We start from the raw sequence: 13,719 nt of genomic DNA on the forward strand, positions 1-13,719 counted from the left end.
TTGTCAGACAGACCTCCAAAGGGTTTGAGGATCCTAAGGATCCCAGGAAACGTGCCCACTCCTCCTTTTTTGTCTTGTAGAGAGAAACCAAGGACAGCTGCTCCAAGCTGCTCCACTTTGGCATGCAGATGATGCTGAGCAGAAAACAATCAAGGCCCAAAAGACGCAGGAAGAAATTTGACCTCCCTCTCTCAACTCTGCCTAAAAGAAGGAGGAGAGCTGTCATGTCACCATAGCTAACTATATCATGATATGAACTAGGAATGGTAGACAAGGAGGAAGCTAGCATGGCTGTTTTAAACAAAGTTCTCTATATGTCCCATTGTTTCCGAATTGTCCAGGAAACATTGGTTTGCCAAATACTTGCTCTCTTTCATCTTTCTGTGAATTGCATTCCTTCCCTTTGAAGTCCCAGACCCCTACCCCCTTCTCCTTAGTTCAAGATGGCATACATAGCTAATTTTGCCTGACTGCCTTTGGACTCTCATGTCTATATTTCCCATACATATAGAACTAAATTTGATTTTCTCTTGTTAATTTGTCTCATATGAATTTAATTCTTGGTCCAGTTAACAGAATCTCGAATGGCAAAGGAAAACTTTTTCCTCCCCAACAGTATCAAAGACCCTCTCCCACTGTTGTCTGCAGGGCTACGTTTCCTTGTCTATGGGGCAGAGTATGGCTTAGATCTAGAGTCTGGAATCAGAAGAGACATACCTGACTCCTACACACCCATGTTTCTTTCCCTTCATTTGGTGGTAGAACTCTGGGGGACCAAATCCCAGGGTGGCATTTCTGGCCTTTCCTAAAACTCTCTGTGCTGCTCTAACAAATAATTTCACTGTTATGTCCGTGATGTAAGACAGTAACATGCTGCCTAGAGAAGAAGTATATTTTATGCTTTTATTTCTTCTTTTCTTTTAGCAAAAATTTGTTGTTCCCATTCATTTCTGCTAGGAGAGAAATAAATTCCACTTAGGGAAGAGAACTTTTTTTTTTTTTTTTTTTTTTTTTTTTTTTTTACTGCACTTTAGCTTGGTGCCTGGTCAGGTTGCCCCACTGAGTACAGAGTAGCCATGATGGAAAAGCACAGTGTGGGTAAGCCTTGGTTTACACAAACGAGGTGCTCTAGCCTCCATGCTGACTCTCCCAAGATTTTCAGCCAGGACCAGGTCTCCTTACTGCAGAATGACTGGTGATTACAAATTTTATAAAACTTCACTGGATCACATGGTTACTAGAGCCCTGAGCAGAGGTAAGTCTGGATTGAGGAAATACTTTGCCTAGTAGAGATTACATGTATCATTAAACAGATTATGAAATCAGTATCATTTGTGAGATCAGCTTTCTCCCAGCTACCCAGGCTGGAAAAATTAGAGTCCTCTGGAAATTTCTCTCGTTCCTTTACAGATAGAAGCAGTCACCAAATCCAACATTGGAACCAATCCCTCCCAGTGATTCTTTCCTTTCCATGCCCTGCCATCTCCATGGCACAGCTCATGGTCTGGGAGGCAGCTAGGAGGAAGGCACGGACTCTGAGAAAGACATTCCAGACATGCATTTTGGTTCTGTCGTGTGACTTGGACAAGCTAAACTTTCTGCCCCTCAAGTTACTCTTTTAAAATGGGATTAATGCTTCTTACTTTGCAGAGCTACTGTGAAGTTTAAATGAAATAACATCTATAGAAGTGCAGGTGACTAAACAGTGAGTCCCAATTATACATTTAGATGTGACAATTAGCAGAAAAGAAATATAGGGAAATTAACCAAAATGTTAACAATGTTTTTATATTGAGATGGTGGATTTAAGGGCTTGTTTTTTTAACTGCATCTTTGTGCTTTTTAATACTTTTTAAATTTCCACAATGAACATGTATTACTTTTGTAACTAAAAATCATAAATTTGAATTAAAATTCCACCAAAACTTTAAGAACGAGCTGAGCTGATACTTCTTATTATAACTTCCCAGCTCTTCCCATTGGCAGAGATCCTTCTCTGAGCAAGTTATAGAATCACTCTGAGACCAAGCTTGTTCACCTATAAAATGAGGACTGAGGAGCCTGGGTGACTCCGTCAGTTCATGATCTCGGGGTCATGGGATCGAGCCCCACCTTGGGCTCCACACTCAGGATGGAGTCTGCTTGAGATTCTTTTTCCCTCTCCCTTTGCCCCTCCCCCCACTCAAGCTGTCTCTCTAAACAAGTAAATAAAATCTTTAAAAAAAATAAAATGAGGACTAAAACCTTTAAATGAAAAATATATCCACAGTATTATGTATAATATATAATATATAATACATAAATATATATTTTACGTATTATATATTGATTATATATTATATATTCTCTCTATATAATATTTTCTCTCTCTTGCACGTTCTCCCTCTCTCTCTCTCTCTCTCTCTCTCTCTATATATATATATATATATATATATTTGACTTTGCGGCCAAATTTTAAGAGTCAGAGATGGCAAAGCTAATGTTTTCTGTGGATGTAGTTCATCCAGAAATGGAGAGCAAGCTTTCCTAAAGAAAAAACACAACAAAGAAACAATAATGTAAAAATTAGCTATATATATGTATATATATATAGAGAGAGAGAGAGAGAGAGATAGGTAGATGATGATAGATAGATAGGTAGATAGGTAGATAGATGATAGATAGATAGATGATAGATGATAGATAGATAGATAGATATAGATAGATAGATAGATAGATAGATAGATAGATAGATGATAGATAGATTTCAATACCTGGGCTATAAGAAGTACTCGATAAATACACTTTTCTTTTTCTGAATACCAGAAACAAGCAAAAAAAACAAAAAACTATAACTATGTGAAGGACTGTATTCTGATAAAATTTAATTTATAAAAAGTCAGCTGGCCAGATTTTGGACTATAGGCCAGTTTACCAACTCCTGCCCTAAAGACTCGATTCAATTTGGGGTTTGGTTCTCTGGCAAGCCTTCTTCATAGGTGGTGCTGAGTGTTTCTAGAGGAGGTCTGTGATGTCTGGTTGTCTCTTTTTCTGACACTGGCATCACTCATGATCAGTGCCTAGATCTAGCCTTTAATTATGAGTTGCAAAATGGTGATATTCTAAATCGATCATTTTTATTCCTTTATTCTAAAAAACAAAATACGTAAACTACAAGACTGCACAGAACACTGAAGTATAGTTAATACAGAAAAGGTGAAGTAAGTGCTTGATTCTTTCTCTTTATTTACCAGTTTCTAAGTAATGAGTTGGTTCCCTGGCATCCTGCAAGGTGGACCAAAGACCTGGTTGGTTGCTTTTTGTGGTTTGTCTGGTTTTTGTTTTTGCAGGTTTTTTGGTGAGAGAATCATTATGAAACATTTTCACATTTTTTATTTGTTTCAATCCTCTGTAGTTATTATTCTTATCGGTGCTCAATGTGGCCAGGCTTTGGCCAGTGGGTCCTCTTCAAGTTCACTCCTGGGTTCTTTGGACAAGATTGACAAGACCCCAGCAGTCTTTGCTAGTATCTGTGTTTTTCCAGAATGAAAAACTGCTTCAGACACAGAATGTGCCTTTTCTCCAAGGAGCCTGATTCCTTTTAGTAGAAAACCACATCTAGAGACTATATAGATTGGACACCAAGAGTACTCTTTGTTAGTAAAATTGTCATTATTTCTAACGCTTTCTAGGACAAAATTGGGAAACTCTTTTAAGTGAATATACTTCATGAGTCAAAGTTAGGATTATATGAGTTTTACTTAATATCTTTTATTTTATATTTGAATTATTTTTCTCTAACACTGAATATCTTGATTCTTAACACATTGGCTTTGTCCTCTGAGGTGTAAGTGTATTTGTTTCTTTTACTTTCATTTTTTTCAGGGATTGCATCTTTTTTAATTCTCTGTTGTTTAACTTTGTTTTATAAATATATAAAACATTTACATGGCTTCAAAGCCAAATTTACAATGGAAAGTTCATTCAGGAAAGTCTTGAATCTATCCTTTAATTAATTTATTTATTTGAAAGAGAGAGAGTTGGGGGAGGGGCAGAGAGAGGGAGAGAATCTCAAGCAGACTCCATGCTGAGCATGGAGCCTGACACGGGGCTTGATCTCACAACCCCGAGACTATGACCTGAGCCAAAATCAAGAGTTGGACACTTAACCAACTGAGCCACCCAGGCACCCCATCCCTTTTTTTTTAAACTGAAGTATAGTTTACAAACAATGTTATATTAATTTCAGGTGTACAATATACTGATTTGACAATTCTATACATTACTCAGTGCTTACCATGGAAAGTATAGTTACCATCTGTTGCCATACAAAGTTATTACAATATTATCGACTATTTTCCCTATTCTTTCAGATCACTTACATCCTGAGTATGCAAAAGCCTTTAGGATCCCAGCCTTATGGAGGCTCAAAGTCACCCCATTTAGCAAATGTAGGGCTAATGTGGTTTCAGTGCACAATATATTTCTCTAGACTAGAGCTTACTCCTACACGAGAGTATCTTGCTGTCTTGATAGCATTTGATGCTTTTACAAGATTTTTAAGAATATATCTTCCTCCACCCACAAAACACAAGAGTGAAAATCAGACATTTTATTGAACAAAAGAAACCAGACATAGCCAGCACTATTTATCTGTTTTGTAGGAAAATTCAGCCAGAACTTTGGGCCTTCCAACACTACTTATTATCTCATGACTTCTGCGGGCTAGGAACGCAAGCACAGGTTGGCTGGTTGTCTCTGGCTCAAGATCTTTCACAGGCTGCCATCAGAGTGTGGCCACGACTGCAGTCATATTGAGGCTCAGCTGAGAAGAATGCATTGCAAGTTCACTCATTTTTGTTGCCAGAATTATTTTCACACACACTCACACCCACAGCTGTTCCCTGGTATGTGGGCCTCTCCATAAAATAGCTTACAACATGGCAGCTTGCTTCATCAGATTGGGCAAGGGGGAAGAGTCAGAGAGAGAAAGAACCCACTCTTTTGTGATTGAGTCTTGGAAGGAACATCACATCACTTCTGCTGTGTTCTATGCATGAGAAGCAAGCCCACATTCCAGCCACATTCAAAGGGAGATTACACAAAGATGTGAGTATAAGGAGGGATGGATCATTGAGATCCACTTTGAAAGCTATCTCCTATGTGTGCATACTATAATGATGCCACTCATAGGAGGTTCAAGAACAGGCAGATCCAATCATTAGTAAAATAAGTCAGAATACTGGTTCTTTGGTAGAAATGCAGGATCGAGTGGTTAGGGTCATAAGGAACTTTCCTAGGTTGATGAAGATGTTCTATATTTTGGTAAGTGTGTGTGTTTCATGGGAGTATGCCATTATTAAAACTCTGTACTACACACTTAAAGTCTCTGTAATTTACTGCATGTAAATTATACTGCAATTTCAAACAAATTTTATTCTACAATTAACAGATGTAGGTAACTTAGCCTTCCATATTATGAGAAATGGAAGTGGCAGCTCACTCGGGTGCTTGATTTTAGACCAAAGTTCCCACCTTTACCTCACAATATTAAAAAACATGTTCGGGGCGCCTGGGTGGCTCAGTTGGTTAAGCAGCCAGCTCTTGATTTTGGTTGAGGTCATGATCTCAGGGTCCTGGGATGGAGCCCTGCAGCGGGCTCCATGCTCAGTGGGGAGTCTGCTTAAGGATTCTTTCTCTCTTTCCCTGTGCCTCTCCCCCTGCTCCTGCTTGCTTGTGCTCTCTCTTTCAAATAAATAAATAAATCTTTAAAACATATATATCTATATAGGTAGATATAGATAGATAGATATGCATTTATATATTCAACTCCATTTAATAAGTTAAGAAATTCTATGCCAATATCTGACTGTGGATTCAGAAAAACTCTTAACTAAATTTGTCTTTTACTACTCACACGAGTAGCTCGGTCCATTTGAAAATCAAGTTCTTCAGTGTGGAAATGTTTTTTCTAGTCTACGATTCGCTGTCATTATCTCCCCGCTCAAGAAATGCAACTAAATGAATGATGTTATTATAGCAACAAACATTAAATACAGTGTAAAACTTTTAAACACATTTTGTAGTCTTTTAAAAATTTTTTATTATATATTTTTTATTTTGAAAACAAACCGTATAGGGGCACCTGGGTAGCTCAGTCAGTTAAGCGTCCAACTCGTGATTTCAGCTCAGGTCATGATTTCGTGGGTCATGAGCCTGAGCCCCATGTTGGGCTCTGTGCTCAGTGGGGAGTCTGCTTGGGATTCTCACTGGCCCTCTCCCTCTGCTCCTCCCTACCCTGCTGTCTCACTCTCTTTCTCTCTCTCTAAAATAAATAAATAAATCTTTTTTTAAAAAACTGTTTATGCTGGAAAGTTATCATAAGTATACTTAAATCAGCAAATTGTTTAAATGTTTATTTTTTATTGAGGTGTAACTGACATATAACATCATGTAGTTTTAGCTGTACAACATAATGATTTGATATGTGTATACATCCCAAAATGATCACAATAAGTTTGGTTAATCCATCACCATATATAGTTAGAAAATTCTTTTTTTCTTATGATGTGGGCTTTCAAGACCCACACACTTAGCAACTTTCAAATATGCGATACATTATTGCTACCTATAGTCACCTTGCTGTATATTACATCCCAGGACTTACGTACTTTATAGCTGCAAGTTTGTCTTTTGACCCCCTTCACCCATTTCACCCATCCTGCCACCCCTCTGGCAACCACCAATCTGTTCCCTATAAATACAATATTTTCAAAGCTCAATGAATAGTAACGAAAAATTTCCCTGTCATACATATCTCGCAACTCCACATAGTATGGAGACAAATAGTTTGAGAACTGGCCTCTGAAACTGGGATAAAAAATGCAAAAGCTGGGGCGTCTGGGTGGCTCAGTCATTAAGCATCTGCCTTCAGCTCAGGTCATGATCCCGCAGTCCTGGGATCAAGTCCCGCATCGGGCTCCCTGCGCAGCGGGAAGCCTGCTTCTCCCTCTCCCACTCCCCCTGCTGGTGTTCCCTCTCTCACTGTGTCTCTCTCTGTCCAATAAATAAATAAAATCTTTAAAAAACAAAAATGCAAATGCTTAAGGCCTGGCCCAGATATGGGCCTAAAGGGGGCTCCAGATTCAGGACATAATGTCGAAGCCAAAGGTCAATGAACATCTTAAGGTGAAAGACAGAAGCAAAGGATTAAATACAGAGGAAACACAATGAATATGCAAACATGTGGTATAATATTTAACCCTCTGCATCATTAGAAATGCAAATTAAGTGAATAAAATACGACACACATGTAAATTAGTAAACAGAACTTAAAGCTGCTACTCAGTGCTTGGGAGGATGCAGTCAAACCTCACACTATTCCTCTACCCCCAGTGGTGCCCTACAATCACTGGCAAATTTTCTTGGCATGCATTCTGAACAAAGTAGGTTAGTGGTTGCCTAAGGCTGGGGGTGGGATTGGAAATTGACTAGAAACGGGATGTAGGCTCTTTTTGGGGTGATGGATACATTCTCAAACTGGACTTGGTGATGGTTGCACAACTCTATACATTTACCCAAAAAATCACTAAATTACACACTTGCAGCTGGTGAATTTTATGGTATTTAAATAAAACCTCAATAAATTTTTTTAAAGATTTATTTATTTATTTGAGAGAGAGAGAGTGAGAGAGAGACAGAGAGAGAGCACAAACAGGGGGGAGGGGCAGAGGGAGAGGGATAAGCAGACTCCTGGCTGAGCAGGAGCCTGACATGGGGCTCGATCCCAGGACGCTGGGATCATGACCTGAGCCCAAGGCAGATGCTTAAATGACTGAGACACCCACGTGCCCCTATGCTGTACTTTTCATCCCTGTGACTTATTTATTTTAAATGATTTTTTTAAAGATTTTATTTATTTATTTGAGGGACAGAGCGAGAGTGAGTGCACAAGCAGGGTCAAAGGCAGAGGGAGAGGGAGAAGCAGGCTCCCCACAGAGCAGGGAGCCCAATGCGAGCTCAATCCCAGGACCCTGGGATCATGACCTAAGCCGAAGGCAGACGCTTAACTGACTGAGCCACCCAGGTGCCCCAATAAATCTGTTTTTTAAAATTGACGGAGCTAGGACATAAACCCAAGCCATCTGATTCCAGAAGCCACGCCCACACAACTATCGCCCTCCTGTACAGTCACAACAGAGGAAGATCGTGGTTGGAAAATGGAAGTCATCTACATGTCATTTCCTCACTGGTTTTCCAGAGAAAATACACAGTACAGGACCATTCTGTTCAAAACTGTATACACGGTAACTCTATCCACCCCCTGATCCTCAGGCTAACACCGCAAGTTTGAGACTGGAATGCATGAACAACTCAGTCTAGAAGAGTTGCCCAAAACAGAAGTGCCCGATCCCCTGGAGAGTTTCTGAAAAAGAAATTGCCACCGAAGTAATTTTCAATAACCCTAAAAAGTCAAATTGCACAATAGCATTCCATTCCAAAGCCACCAGCACTAAGAGAGAGCATAGAGTGGGGTCCACTAAATATGGGATTTCCATTGTTCTCTCTCTGTGGAGTCAGGACACTTGACTTTCCCGGCATCAGTGTGTGATAATATGCATGGATTATTGCCAAACCGAGCCTCAGTGTTCAGAGTTTTATTGGGGCTCCATTACTTAGGCATGATTGATTGCCCAGATATCTGATCACAGTCTCCAGCCTCCCCAGGCCTCACCCACAGTCCCCACCCTAAACCACATTATTGGTCTTCCTAGTGTGGCTAGCCCCCATCCTAAATCACACCACCAGACTATCCAGTATGACCCAAAGACACCAGGCGAACAATGACATTTCTATCAGGCATAATATTCCAAGGGCATGGAAGTACCTAGAAGCCAAGGGCAAAGGCCAGACATCTGTCTGTGTAAGGTCAAATTCTTTTTTAATTATGATATGTTAGTCGCCATACAGTACATCATTAGCTTTTGATGTAGTGGCCCATGATTCATTGTTTCTGTATAACACCCAGTGCTCCATGCAATACGTGCCCTCCTTAATATCCATCACCAGTCTATCCCATTCCCCCACCCCTCTCCCCTCTAAAACCCTCACAACATTTCCCAGAGTCTATAGCCTCTCATGGTTCATTTCTCCTTCTGTTTACACCCCCTTCATTTTTCCCTTCCTTCTCCTACCGATCTCCCTACTATTCCTTATGTTCCACAAATGAGTGAAACCATATGATAATTGTCTTTCTCTGCTCGACTTATTTCACTTAACATTATCTCCTCCAGTCCCATCCATGTTGATGCAAATATTCGGTGATCATTCTCTCTGATGGGTGAGTAATATTCCATTGTATATATGGACCACATCTTCTTAATCCAGTCATCTGTTGAAGGGCACCTCGGCTCCTTCCACGATTTAGCTATTGTGGACAATGCTTCTATGAACATCGGGGTGCATATGGCCCTTCTCTTCACTACGTCTGTGTCTTTGGGTTAAATACCCAGTATTTTGCTGGGTCATAGGGTAGCTCTATTTTTAACTTTTTGAGGGACCTCCACACTGTTTTCCAGAGTGGCTGTACCAACTTGCATTCCCACCAACAACATAAGAGGATTCCGCTTTCTCCACATCCTCTCCAACATTTGTTTCTTGCCTTGTCAATTTTTGCCATTCTAACTGGCGTAAGGTGGTATCTCAAAGTGGTTTTGATTTGAATTTCCCTGATGGCTAATGATGTTGTGCATTTTTGCATGTGTCTGTTAGCCACTTGTATGTCTTCATTGGAAAAGTGTCTGTTCATATCTTCTGCCCATTTTTTGATCTGATTATTTGTTTCTTAGGTATTGAGTTTGAGAAGTTCTTTATAGATCTTGAATACCAGCCCTTTATCTGTAGTGTCATTTGCAAATATCTTCTCCCATTCTGTGGGCTGCCTCTTTGTTTTGTTGACTGTTTCCTTTGCTGGGCAGAAGCTTCTTATCTTGATGAAGTCCCAAAAATTCATTTTTGCTTTTGTTTCCCTTGCCTTTGGAGATGTGTCATGAAAAAGGTTGCTTTGGCCGATGTCATAGAGGTTGCTGCCTATGTTATCCCTCTAGGATTTTGATGGATTCCTGTCTTACATCGAGGTCTTTCATCCATTTGGAATTTATCTTTGTGTATGGTGTGAGAGAGTGGCCAAGTTTCATTCTTCTGTATATAGCTGTCCAATTTTCCCAGCACCGTTTATTGAAGAGACTGTCTTTTTTTCCATTGGATGTTTTTTCCTGCTTTGTCAAAGATTAGTTGACCATAGAGTCGAGGGTCCATTTCTGAAGTCTGTATTCTGTTTCATTGGTCTGTGTGTCTGTTTTTGTGCCAGTATCATGCTGTGTTGGTGATCACAGCTTTGTAGTATAGGTTGAAATCAGGCAACGTGATGCCCCCAGCTTTGCTTTTCTTTTTCAACATTTCCTTGGCGATTTGGGGTCTAGGTTCCACACAAATTTTAGGATTGTTTGTTCTAGCACTTTGAAAAATAGCATTGATATTTTGATCGGGATGGCATAAGGTGAAATTCTTTACTGCACAGACTGTTTCTTCTGGGCACTCTGAGCCACTACTCCCAATACTAGTCAGGGCAGTAGCCTCTGGTCTTGACAGCTTCTGGTATCACACCTCTGCCCTACAATCAAGTTGGGGCAAGGGTGATTGGGAACCCAGGATTCTTGGCTTACCACACCTGGGAAGGGCCTCCTCCGACCTATGGGTGGGGGGTGGTAGGCGGAGGCCCTGCACTCACTGGGAATTGAGCCTCTCCAACTTGGAGAAGGTGAGAAACACTGGTGGCCTGCGGCTCCTAATTAGATACAGTAATCCTTGACTGGCAGCTCAGAGGAGGAGCTGGTTTGTCCACGCCCATCTGGGGGTGGAGCTTCCATCAAGCTGAGCTGAGGGGAGAGGAAGGAGGTAGGTCAAGGCTCCAATTCCACACTCTCATTACCAAGTTTATTAGGTTTTCTTGAATCAATGTTTCTTCATTTGTTGCATGCCCCTAGGATAATTTCCAGAGATCTTAAATGGTTGTTTTTATGGTTTTCTCTAGCTTTGTGTGTTTCACTGGAGAGTGGGTCCACAAAGCTCCTCACACTGCCGCCCCACCTTTGCATAGACCTTGAACGTTACACTCCAGGTAAGCAGTCACAGAATTTGAAGAATAAGGTTCTGTACTGTGACACAATTGAGTATCCACATCTCTGTTCTGATCTTCGAATGAGGAGGGTATGGCAGTGAAGCCTACGGGCCATTGTCTACCCCTCTCTAACTCTCTCCTGCTCTCACTCTTTCTGGCCCCACAGACAGCTGGCCACCATTGGCTGAAGAATGACCCCTCCCACCAGGTGGCAGATGCAAAAACTGCCCCCGGGTGCCTCCACACCCACTCAGGCCACAAACCTTCATGGTAGAAAGGCCAACAATGGAACAATTTCCTGGAAATTTCTCTTTCCCTCTAATGCAGGGATCCTTCCCTTTTTTCAGTGCCATGGACCCCGGCAATAGTTCAGGGATGGCTACAATCTCCTTCCCTAAATAATGGTTTTAAATGCCTAAAATAAAATACGTAAAAATATAAAGGAAACCAATTACCAAAAAAAGCTATCACAATATTTTCTAAATATGATGTACTAAACATCTGCTTTTTTGTGACTGTATTAAATATCAAGAATTGAGTTACCTAATAACTCAGAATCCTTAGCAGGACATAAATGATTTTTCTGCAGAAACTGTACAGCTATATGAAAATATCTCAACTCCTGATACCAAAAGCAGAAATGCAGCTAAAAGTACATGGTTTTGTCTACATTTTCAAATGAAAAATGCTAAATATGGTTAGGGAAAGTCAAGATGTACTCTTTCCCTATCCCTGTTCCCCAGCCGCCTAAAGACCTGAACCCCTCGCTGAGACCCGGTACTAGAAGTGTGGTCTGGACCAATTGTCTGGGGTGGTGCTTCTCAGATCACCCGGGTGAAAATGCAAATTCTGTTTGTGTGCACCCTGATATGGTGTGCACCCAGCATTTCTAACCAGCCCCCAAGTAATGCCGATGTTCTGGTCCAGGCTGTGGACACACCTGGCAGAGAAAAGGCTCTGAGGCTCATCATGGGAGGAGTAGGGGAAAGAGTCAGAAAGCACACAGACAGTATGTCCTGAACCCGAGCATTGCCAGGCAGGGCTTGGGTTTTTTCTGGCTTCATCGTAAGGTGATGTTTCTCATCCAAACATTTGTATTTCTTTTTTTGTCCACGTGTTTCAGTGTCTGATGACAGAAAGGAAATAGAGATTCTGAGCTGATGGGACCCTCGGTTTCCTGAACATGGCCACAGAGCAGCAGCTACTGGTCAGCTAGGTTGCTGACCCTTGCCAAGTCCCAGCACCTGAAATGTATCCCCAAGTACACATATTCATTCACAGAAAACAAAAATGATTCATAAGGCTACGTAACCAAGACTTTAAAGTTGAAGTGGTCTTCCGTCTTTGTCCCCATCTGATAAATTCCTAGTCATCCTTCCAATATGCCTTCTCTGTAGAGTCCTTCCCCACCATAATTAGAAACAAGAATGATAACAATAATAATATTATTCACAACAATAACTAAGCTTTATCGGTCACTAGGAGCCAAGCCATGCCAAAACACTCTCCACACGTTATTACATTTCATTCTTACAATAACCCTTGGAGGAAGGTGTTGTCTTCATTTGATGGATTGGATGGCTGTAGGTTGGGGGGAAAAAAGGCCTGTGGCCTCTATCTCTGTGCCTTGCACACCGGCTCTGTACTAGACCTTACCGCACCCAGGTGGTCACCATCCACGTGCTTCTGTCCCACACCAGATTTTGTGCACCGGCAAACTGAGAAGTTATCTTCTGGAACACAGGACAGATTATAATAATGCTTATAGCCACATCGTGCCTGAATTTGGAGGGATAACATACACAGAAGACCAGATAGACCAGGACGCTCAGACGTTGGTGAGGATCTGCTCAGAAGCCACAGGAGATACATTTCCAGCAAGCACAGGGGTGTTGTTTCGGATTTCAGGACAGGTTAGGACAAAGAGCCGCCGGAGTTAAGCAAGTGGTGATGAGTAAAGAGTATCTAAATTGGAACCAGAACCAAATACAAAGACGAGATTATCTATGTCTTCTGAGAAAGTTCACAGACACCTTCAGAAGACCCTGAGGAAGAACCTGTTCCCGAGAAATATGCAAACAAGACTCCCAGCAAAGCACAACCTGAATCGGGCGCCTGGGGAGATGGCAACAGGGAAGATGAATCATCCCCAGAAGAAATACAAATGTTCGGATGAGAAAATCAGTGCCTACTGGGTGAAGTGAACAGCTTGTTGGATGAAGTGGGGCAAATCAGAGGAAAAGTGGTTGAAATTTCCAGACTCTAACAGGTAGTCACGGAGAAGCTTTTACAACAAGAAGCCGAGGTTGCTGGCGTTCACCAGTCAGCTGTAGAAGTAACAGGATATCATGGCGGGCGATGGAGAGCGGCTTCCGAGTGTGGCGGCGCTCTTCCCCCTGGCGATGCGCTCCTCCTCCTTGCTCTTCCTCGGTTGGTAGGACAGGTTGCCTAGGCAACCTCGGCGCTGCCCCCTTCCCCTGGCAAACGGTGCGCGGTCCAGGCTCCCTAGCATCAGAGCGTGCTTTGTGACCAGATGTTATCCCAGAGCTGAGACAGACATG

The 13,719-nt window shown here is 41.6% G+C and overlaps 1 pseudogene; it reads left to right on the forward strand.

Annotated features, from left to right (window-relative positions):
• Positions 1-1,188: 1,188 nt before the first annotated feature.
• LOC113269859 (syntaxin-18-like) lies at positions 1,189-13,610 on the forward strand (annotated as a pseudogene).
• The last annotated feature ends 109 nt before the right edge of the window (positions 13,611-13,719 follow it).

Source organism: Ursus arctos, unplaced genomic scaffold (genome assembly GCF_023065955.2).
Source record: "Ursus arctos isolate Adak ecotype North America unplaced genomic scaffold, UrsArc2.0 scaffold_33, whole genome shotgun sequence".
In the NCBI taxonomy this organism is placed as follows: Eukaryota; Metazoa; Chordata; class Mammalia; order Carnivora; family Ursidae; genus Ursus; species Ursus arctos.